Below are 10,752 nucleotides of genomic sequence, written 5' to 3' on the forward strand. Positions count from 1 at the left end.
TAAAAGATGAATGGCCAGGAAGCCTTTGCGGGAATTCAAGAAAAACCTTCATGCATTTGTGAAGAGAAAACAGCTCTGAATTCAGTGGTGGCTCTCATTAAACATGGTTTAAAACTCCACGAAAGGGAAATGAAGTTAATCGAGTTTAAATCAGCTAATAAATACTCTTTTGGATACTCTTTCCCCAGCAGGAGAGTATAAAGGAATGCTGCCAGTAGTGCATCATCGATGTTAAACCCCTGCAAACAGCAGAAGAAAGAGGAGTTTGCCATACGTGCATAGGCTAAGCATACACATTGCATCTTGTTCCAGGCTGGGCCCATTCTTCAAATTAAATCTTCTGATAAACTTTGAGAAAAGCCTGATGACTGTAAAAAGGTATACACACTGTTAGACTGGGGGGGAAGTATCTTCTAACCTGCATTAGTAATTTTTGTCCTGTCTCTACAACCACAGACAATTCTGGTAGCCTTAAGCCTAAGCATCTCCTGGAAATTGTTTAATAGTGATAAAGGAACAAAAGCCATGCAGAATGAAAACGGAAAATCAACTCACACTGAAATGATACCTTACAGAATTAACTCTGAAAGCAGGCTGTAATGCCAAATTTTATCCATGTAGGCGAATCTCACAAGTTTAGGCCAACATCTGGCTTCTTACCTGAACGCTCCCAGCAGCTCCCCAGTTAAACAACACTGCCTAGGCTATTTTAAGAGAACAAGCTCTTTCTCAATTTTTCCAATACTTTCTGTCTTCAGGGATGCCAGAATTGATGCAAAAGTGTCTTTTTCCTGGCACTTTGAATTGGACTGATACAGACCTCACTGATCGCATATGCCACGGGATAATTTATAGCAGGAACAATGCTTTAGTTAGGAGTAGAGGCTTTGTTATGCCAAGCAAGCCCAATCTGATAACCTGCTGACAGCAGCCATTAGTCCTCTAGAGCAAAAATTGAAAAAAAAACAAAACCAAAACCCAAAACAAACAAACAACAAATCCATTACCATAAAACCCAGCAAAACAACAGTGAAAACTGTCCAGTGCAGAGCCACAAAGATGATGAAGGGAATGGAACACCTCAGGTGGCCAGCACCAGAACAAGAGGACACAGCCTCAAGCTACGCCAGGGGAAATTCAGACTTGAGGCGAGGAGAAAGTTCTTCACTGAGAGAGTCACTGGCTACTGGAATGGGCTGCCCGGGGAGGTGGTGGAATCGCCGTCCTTGGAGCTGTTCAAGGCAGGACTGGACGCAGCACTTGGTGCCATGGTCTAGCCTTGAGCTCTGTGGTAAAGGGTTGGACTTGATGATCTATGAGGTCTCTTCCAACCTTGGTGATACTGTGATACCTCTCTTACGAAAAGAGATTGAAGGAGCTGGGGCTGTACTGCTTGGACGGGAGGAGACTGAGAGGTGACCTCATCAATGGTTATAAATATGAAAAGGGTGTCAAGAGAATGGAGCCAGGCTCTGCTCAGTGATGCCCAATGACAGATCATGAGGTAATGGATCACAGGATGTTAGGGGTTGGAAGGAACCTCCATAGGTCATCGAGTCCAACCCCCGTCAGATCAGGACCATAGGATATAGCTCAGGTCATTCCTGGGTGGAAATTGAGGCATAGGAAGTTTCATGTAAACATGAGGAGGAATTTTTTCACTGTAAGGGTGACAGAACACTGGAACAGGCTGCCAAGGGGGTTGTAGAGTCTCCCTCTCTGGAGATATTCAAAACCCCCCTGGACACATTCCTGTATGATCTGCTCTAGGTGATCCTGATCTGGCAGAATTTTGGACTGGATGCTCTTAGGAGGTCTCTTCCAGCCCCTGACATTCTGTGAAAACCAGGACCATAAAGTTACAATAACCACCAGTGGAGCAGCCAGCTCTGTATGAAACTCTTAGTACCCATACTTTTAAAGGTAATTAGTACTATAAACCCGGTCATATCTACAACTGCTGCAGACAACAGTGGGTATGCCTCTTTACAGGGACAAATACATGTAAAATTCATTTACTCATTGGACTCGCTGAAAATCACCAAATTCTACCAGATTACTGGTACTTCTCTAGAGCAGGACAGAACTAGTTAATCAAATTTACAAAAAGTGGCTCTTCATTCTTCCTGGAGAGAACCTAACAGAATATTTTACAGAAAGAGAAATTAATGTAGTGGTGGAAGAAAACCAGCAGTACTACTTTAAAGAGCGGCGAGATGAGCACAGCTGAGCTGGATTAATGCACTCTGAAAGAATGCTTTAACTTCTCTCAGCTCTTTGATTTCTTTTAGAATAAATTCAACAAAATCTCATTGTTTCTTATGATTTTCCACTTCAAATGAACAAAGAAGGAAGTAAAAAAAAGGGCACCAAGTCACCAGACTGGGAAATTTTGGGACTCAAGTAACACTTAAATACAAGGAAACTCATTCTTAAACCAGTATTGTAAGTATTTGTCAATGTTCTTCCCTGCCTGCCCTCCAACAAACCACTCATGCTTAAGAGAGTCAAACTGTCTCCAGTTTTTAAAGCAGGCACTATGAATCAGAAAAAAAAAATCCACCCCATCTAGCAACATAACATTCTGGAGTCCTGACAACTCCTCCTACTCAGCAGCAAGATTATGTCTGATTTGTATCAGCTCTGGTTTACTCTGAGATGCAACAAGAAATCCAGTGGCGGAAAGACTGTTTGTTAAGATATCAAACAGCCTGGTCTGACATATGATAGCATGTTCCTGTACAATCACATTTCATACTATTCAGTGGTTTCTTTAATCAGACCTTTCATTAACTGACCTACCTCATATCCGAGGAGAGGAACAAACCAGTATTATTAGTATACAGTAGCACCACAAAACCAACTAAGTTCAAAATTTCAACCTCTTTATATTCTTGGAACCTCCTTCTAAAAATATCTTAGTATCAAAGAAATTGATTCAATCCAAACCTAAGCAAACATAAAATCTTGGACTGAAGAACTGCTGGAGCTGATCCAAGGCAATGGTCTTTCCCCTGACTGCGATGCATTTGGGATTATGCTCTTTGGCTCTTCTAGTCTGTTTGTGCATTGCTCACAACTTCAGCAAAGCCGCACACACCTTTTAGGTTGCTCTTCACATTTCGGCAAGTATTCAGCACTGCATGTATTACGGGATTCAGCAAAGGAATTGGGCCAAGAAACTGTCTGAGAATACCTTTTGTTATTGTTGATAATGGTTGGAACTTAAAGCAGGAAAACACCCCAAGCTTGCTGCTTTCTAGCTTTTCCTCAAGAGAAGAATCCAACGTGAGTTCAAGGACACAAATTAACAGAGTCAGTGCAAACTGGGTGATATTTCTATCCGAGCCTGCTGTGCTCACCACAGGAAAGTGTCTTTCATCACTCCCCTCCTCCCCTGCCACATGATCAGAAAGGGATACAAGATGCTATAGGGTGTTTGGCATACTAACAGCATGCATGTCAGCTGCCAGCAAGATAAATGCTCATATATTTCCTAGATCATAGGCTCAGGATTGAATAAGATCTATTAATTCATGCAGTCCATTTCACTCCCTATGGGCATTCAATCCAAGATAGCAGAGAATGACTGTCTTTTCCAGCAGACCACATAGAGGAGTTGAGACTCACTCCAAGCACAGGAATTGGCCTGCTAACTGAAAAGCCTCCTTTCTAAAACATCCACCATAATCCAGAGGACAGTCCAGCTCAGGAAGATGTGACCCTGAGCTGCCAGCCCTGTTGACCATTTCTCTCAGCTCTCTGTGACCTTTATAAAGCCCAAACCAACAGCACTACCAGCAGTTTTCATGGAAGACTACTTAGCCTCATTCCATCCAGAAGCTTCTCTTGATGTTCAAGTTGCCTTCTCTTTTGCAGCCCATTAAATCCAGTTGCACCCTCTTGCAAGGCTAAGTGTGCCCACAACTGAAACTGTGGTGTCTTTGTTTCTTAGATACTCTCTATTATTCTCTTATTCAGAAGACAGCCCCTTTGCTCTTCTCATCATTTCTTTCTCTTCTTTCTCAAACTGTCAATAGCCAGGTGCCCTATATTTAAGCCAGGAAGACAGATGCATCCACACTGCACACAAAGTCTGTTATTCTCCATTTGTAACAAGGATATCAAGGACAACTGAGCTGCCTTGTATTACTGTGTCACTGCAGCAGCCATGCCTGACCACAAGCCCTTGATTTGTTTCAGCACTGTGCTGTGTGCTCTTTCACATCCAATACACACGTTAACCTATCATTCACTTTCCTCTCTCATTTCCATCCCTCGCGTCTCCTCAGATTGTTCTGCACCACCGGCCTGTCTGCAGAGAGACAGCTCATCACCAATAACTGCAGACACCCAAGTTTTACACATGAAAAGGTAAAAAACACAGAGCTCTTCTGGTATCTTTCATGTTCTTTCCTTGGTTGCCATCATCCTGGCTTCTACATCACAGTGTGACTACACATAAATACATTTTATCCATATAGAGAAGATGCATCACCAAGTTTCCCCAAAGAGCTGCTGCTTTTGTCTGCCTGCACAAGTGGCATAAAGGGTAGCTCCTTGCTAATACCCAATACCTTTCAGATCACAACTGTGCCCCAGATCACTCATCAGTCTCCCAGGAATATTGAATTTCAGTCTGAGGAATACACAAAGGAGCATACTGTGGCTAGCTGAAGGGCAGGAATAGATTTGGAGTTTACAGTTTCTGTGACTCTCCAGCAGTCACAGGGTAATCGTTACAGAAAGTAAACGTCATTCAAGCAAAAACAGTTTGGAATAAAAATCATGGTCCTTTTTTTCCCAATACCTGTCTTTGTTTCAGATGCATAATTATTACAAGGAATGATCTTCAACTCGGTTGTCTAAGCAATGGGATGCCCAGCATTGTTATGTGGCAGTTTCCAAGTTAGCTGGCAGGTTCATTTAGCATTCTGCTCCGACCCTACAGTTTGGCTCACATGGAAATTTTAAATGCAAATGTATCTGAGGTGGCATGAGAGAAGAGCATCAGCTTTTTTACCTCACAACACAGCTCCTTGCTCAGCTTCACTCAACCCCCTTTTCCACCCTCCCATAAACACACATTTCGCAGCTACTAAAATAAAGGTTACCTGTTAGTTTTTCCTATTGTAAGAGTTTCCCTGGCCTTTCTGCTTAAACAGACCTAAACCACTGTTAAATAAAGCTTTGAAATCACCTACAACTCCGCCTTTAGAACTGGAGTGGACAAGCAATTTCTTTAATAGTAGGGAATAACAGTACTTAATTCAAATCATACCCATACAGTATTTTCCATCTTCCAAAGGCTACATATGCCCTAGGTAATTAATTAGTGGTTTCCATACACCCCAGATATGCTACTCTTATCCTAAGAAACCAGAGGCAAGGAAACAGCACCAAGAGGATGTGCTTCTGCAAGAGGATTTGTCATTTTCTTGTCTCTTTGTGCTCAGTGTCAATGAGTCCCAGGCCACAGATGTAGTCAGGTAATTACCAGCTCTCATAACTCAACAATTACTTGAGAGACTTTGATCAGAGCGGCACACTTTTCATTCACCTTCATGTGAGAGCATATATCTAGTAGTGATGTTGGAACACATCAAACACAGTTAACAATCAGAACCAGACCTAATCGTTCCTCTCTGGTGGAAGGATGGTCTTGTTCATGCATGGGACCAACCACTTCTGTAAATCTAGGCGCAACCTGAGCACAGTGCAGCAGTTTGCTCCAAGCTACGTAAGATCAGAATACATTCTAGAAATTATAGTGCTGCTTTCATGCAGCATAAAAACTTTAAATTTCCCTTGAAAGAACAGCTTTTTGGCTTGAATTTGTGGTTTATTGGCAAACACGTGCAAGGGTGATACTTTGAAGGAAAATAAAGAAGTAGGCCAGGAAATCAGCAGTTACAAACGGTGAAAGCCTCCAGCTGTGGGCCAGTCTACCTTGTTGCAGTTAACATCCACTGCAATATTTAATTCTATTGCTGAAACAGGAATACTATTTTTAGCCATTACCTATTGCTTTTGTTCAAAGATTAAGTGCCACTTGCAGAGCTACTACCAATCTTGCATTAAATCATGTGTATTTATGGAGCTGTTCATTAATCCCGCTGGCTGTTACATTAAAAGAATACCAAATTAAAGTGAGCTTACTGGCTTTCTTTATTGTGGCTACATTCCACAACGAAAACTCTATCTGTCATAAAAACTAAAAGGAAATGCCTCTTAGAATGGAAATGAGGGAAGTGCGGCTACAGTCCAAGGATCAGATTTTTTAAGTGCTCAAGGGCTTGATTTTCTGAAGTGCTGAAGAGTCAGAGCAAGGCCTGCACAGATACATTGCCCTGAAGGTTCCCCAAAGAACTCTGGATACAAAAGTTTGAGAAATGAAGAGACAGAGCTGAAAATCTATCAGTTTACTCTGGAACCTGCACACGAGCCTAAGGACATCCAAAATCTCTCACTCTCTTGGGTAATGAGTACTTTTGGAGATTCCTCTTACACTGACTGCTTTGCAGTGCCTTTTTCACTGTGAACACGTGTGATCTCTATATTCCACCCAGAGTATTCCCCTATTTAGATTATTAACAAGAAAATTAAAGCTGAAGCATGAAGTCATTCAATCAATGGTATCTGTTACAAATACTGAGTCCGCAGAACACGTTTCAGAGCAAGTCACATATTGACAGTCTACCATAGAGTCGTATGCACTATCAGCTGACTCCCAGAAGTTTTAGACACACTGTGCTTTGGTTACAGGACAAGTCACCAACAAAGAACAGTTCTGCTAGGCAGCACCACAGCTCTACATCCAGCCATGCACTAGATGCCAAGTGTGTCCATCACTATATAGCCAGCCTATATTCAGCTATTTCTTTTACTGAAATGGCAAGAAATGCCTAATAATCATCTGATAGTCCTCCTTTTTTTCTGAAAAGCCAGTAGGTGTGTGAGATAAAATCAGTGCTTTTCATTTCTTCTAAATGAAGCATCAAAATGTAGTTTTATATCTATCTTTTCATTACTAATCAATATGCTGGTAAAACACAAAACTTATTGTGTCCTGTAACTGAAAATTAAATGCTTCAAAGTACATTGGCTGGAAAGGATGAACAACAAAAAAGCTAAATCCTTTCCTTGATCCTCTTTCTAAGGCTGTCTCTGTTGTTGCTTTCTACAATATTAAAACACTGGCATACACCCAACTTAATGCATTCTTGAAGAAGCCACCAGACCCATACCAACCATCATTTATGAGCCGCCAAAATTAAGAGCGACCACGCACACACGCACCCATAAATTGAAACAGATGAACCCATCTTCTGCAAAAGCTATCAGAAATCGTATACACTTCAGGGTGGAAACATGCAAAATCATTCTGCAAATATCCTTACTCGTGCAGAGATCTTACTTGCTTGAATAAGGCTCACAGCAGTCGGCCCACAGGAATCATAGGCAACTCCAGTTACCTGCGATAGCTATTTCAAGCTGGAAAAAAAAGGGGAAAAAGAAAGATGAGCTTCTGCACAAACAGGAATTTAATAATCGCAGAGCGTGCAAGCAAGTGCGAGATCGAGGTCTAGAATTAACACAAATCATCTCAAAGGGCTACAAAGGGCTGAATTTCATCGCTCTTGGCAGGAATAAACAAAGCCGGGAGCCCTCCCTCACAGCCCGGAGACCGTTCCTCAGCAGGCTCACCTGCCTCCCCAGACACCCTTCACCTCCCACCGTCCCACGGCCCTTGGGTGGCAGGACAGGTCCCCAAGCCCCCCGGCACACCCCATTCTTACAGGCCCCGTGACCGTAGAGGAGTGAGAGAGAAACCGGGACAGACTCACTTTCCCTTCCCCCGGTTTTCCGGGGGCGAGCCTCAGGATGGGCACAGAACCGGTGACAGCAGCGTGGCCCCTGCGCCCCCCACTCACCGTGCGCGACCCCACCCGGTGCCGGCTACCAGGGTAAGGAGCCGAAGCCTGGTCCAGGAACGTGGGGTGCGTCTGGAGGCCCCGCAACAGAAAGGGGTTGGTGGAGCCAATGCCACCACCCGGGAAAGCAGCGCGATGCATAAGTGCGCGGCCGCTGGAGCTGCCGCCGGCGGGGCGAGGCGAGCGGGGCGGGGGCGCGGGCGCGCCAGTGTCTGAGGTTTGAGGGGGGCTCCTTCCGCGTCGCGGGGAGGGGTAGTCGAGGGCAAAGGGACGCTCCAAACCCCCCCAATCCACCCAAGCCTCACACGGGCCGTAGACCCTCAGTGTAATTACCGGCAGCACCTTCCCTCCACGCCTGCTGCTGCTTCTCGATGGCTAGAATCCGGGTCGTGTTTCCCCGGCCCGGTGCCCGCCGCCCGGGAGCAGAGCTTGGCGGCGGGTAACCGCAGATCCGGTGTCAGCGCGGCTGGCAGGTGAGCGGCGGCCGGAGCGAGGTAGCTTCGCGCTGAGCTTGTTCGTACAGCCTCCTAAATGTCCAGAGGAAGAAACAGCGATCAGCTCCTGGCCAATGAGCTCCTCTCTCCCTGCTCCGCTTGCTGCTGGATTGCGGCTGCTGGCGGGTAAGGAAACGAACAACGCACAGGCAGTAAAGCGAACGTTGAATTCCTACGAGAAAGATGCAGACTGAGTCACAAGTTGGTGGAAGCAGAATTACAAAGGAGCCTGTCCACGGGTGTGAAGCCGAAGGTGTCATTTCTCAAGGAGAGTCGGATGCTGCTTCAGGCGCTCTGAGCTGGCAGCCCACTGGGAAATCCCACACCCGTGCCTCCATCGACACATAGGCAGAGGTCTCGGGCGAGGGTTTCACTGGAGCACTGAAATTCTGGTCAGGGACAGCGTAACTGCCCCTGGCTAACTGAAGTTTGCTTTGTGGTTGTGTATCTGCAAAAACTTGTGGTTTTGCCTGGTTTGCAGTCAGTAGTTTTGATCGGAGTTACGAGATTTAAAGTACAGTCTGCAAGGGTTTTATCTGCGAGTTTCAGCCACATCAAGTCATAGCCTGCTTGGGGCTGACAGGCACGCTTCTTTGGTTTCCTACCTTCTTCTGCTGTCCCACCCAAGGGGCTGATAACACAAGCAGCAGACTCCAGTAATGACTAGCTGTTAATGCCACATCGTGTCACAGTACTGTAGGCTTCCAAATACACGTCTTCTGATCTCCGAAGAGGATGCTAATGCTTCTCTTGCTTTCACATTTCAGCAGAAGCTGAACATCAGTAACTTACTATATTGGTTCGATACAGTTTGTATTTGGTCTATAGTGACTTCAAATGATATAGCTAGATGAAGGAACCTAACAGAGAAGGGTCATACAAATGAGCCCTCCTTTGTGGTGCTCAGAGCAGACTGTCACACTTTAAAAATCAAATTAAGTACAGTGTTGTCTATTTTCTAACTTCAAGACAACACTTAATGAGTCGTCATTGGGCAGAATTTGTCATGTCTTTTGGCAGTTGAACAATGAAACAATTAAGTTCATGACTAAGTAGTCCAAGAGCCACATAAACCTATAAAACTATACCCCTGCATAGAAGAAAGCCATGATCAGCTTAACTGACCCAGAAATCTGAGGAAGAAAACTTTGCCCTTCTAAAACCCAAGGTGGAGGAAGAGGAAAGAAAAGAATGTCCCTGCTTGCCCTGTGTGCCTGAACGCACAGAAGAGTTAATTGAAGATCAGGGAGCAGTTTCTTCTCCAGATCTGATTTTTTTTTTTAAGGCAGTAGGGGCTTTAGGTCATTCTAAAGCCCTTGGAAAAGACATTTTTATCACTGCTTTCTTCTAAGTCGTCTCCACTTCAGAAAATCTATACTGAATGATTAAAATGCTGTTAAGATGCAAAGGAACCTGGAACTGGGTCTTGGACCAATAAGTGCTGGCGGAATCATCATTAAACAATGCTACTTCTAAAATTTTGGTAGGAACTGGTATCTGAATTTGTCATCAGAAGCAAAACCATGCAGGTTACATTCTACCTGTGAATTTTGCTTTAAAACTGTATACTCCCTAGCAAGCATAAAAATAAGAGAAATGGTATTTAATTGAAGACTACCAGGATCATAACTTCAGCTGAATGACCAATCTTTCTGGCACCTATCCATGCCCTCTGACTTCATCCAAACTAGCATGGGCACCTAACTCTTTTGTTATCAGCCTCTTATAGCATCAGAGCTTCATTTTGCAGTATTAGCTTGTGATTATTCTGGGCAGGTGAAACCACACCAGCACAGTATCTTAGCATAAGAAATATTTAGCTAGTTTTAGTTTTCACAACAGTGGAAAAATACCAAAGAATTCAAATTATTCTCAGTGCCAGATGGAGAAATACCAGTCAGAAATAAGCTCACAGCCCTTTGCTGACAGCCAGATGCACCCAGCTGCTTCACAAAAAAACCAAAACAACCCACATCACTAGTCGCTTTTTTCTACTAAGACTCAATCTGCATACTTACTTTTTTACTAGTATGAGTACAAGAGATGGTGAGGAGAGTTTCAATACAGCATAGCTGCACTGATAACAGTTCTAACATGGAGATAGCAACAGTTCAGACAGAGTACCAACTGATTTTATTGCTCCCCATTAGTTCAATAGCAGTGTAAATTCAAGAAGCAGACTAAGAGTATTATAAGCGTAACAGGCCCAGGTGCCCAGGCAGCAAAACAGACTGGTGTAGTTATCTGTAAGGTCGAAACTACTGTTAACCTTTCCCCTATATTAAAGGGACGTGCACAGAGAGAAAGCAATCCCTCTTCAGTAC

The 10,752-nt window shown here is 44.0% G+C and overlaps 1 protein-coding gene across 7 annotated transcripts in view; it reads right to left on the minus strand.

Moving 5' to 3' along the window:
* Window positions 1-8,528, minus strand: part of PRR5 (proline rich 5) — a 95,210-nt gene extending 86,682 nt beyond the window's left edge. For 3 of the 7 annotated variants that reach the window (XM_064142856.1, XM_064142852.1, XM_064142854.1), the window contains exons 1-2: window positions 7,935-8,064; window positions 7,418-7,494 (exon numbers count right to left, since the gene is read on the minus strand). The gene's annotated coding sequence lies outside the window, so the exon portion shown is untranslated. Of the gene's footprint in view, window positions 1-7,400; window positions 7,495-7,934; window positions 8,065-8,267 lie in introns of those variants that run through there. The other 4 variants (XM_064142855.1, XM_064142850.1, XM_064142853.1 and 1 more) reach the window with 2 other exon arrangements.
* Between the last annotated feature and the right edge of the window lie 2,224 nt (window positions 8,529-10,752).

Source organism: Pogoniulus pusillus, chromosome 4 (assembly GCF_015220805.1).
Source record: "Pogoniulus pusillus isolate bPogPus1 chromosome 4, bPogPus1.pri, whole genome shotgun sequence".
Classification (NCBI taxonomy): domain Eukaryota; kingdom Metazoa; phylum Chordata; class Aves; order Piciformes; family Lybiidae; genus Pogoniulus; species Pogoniulus pusillus.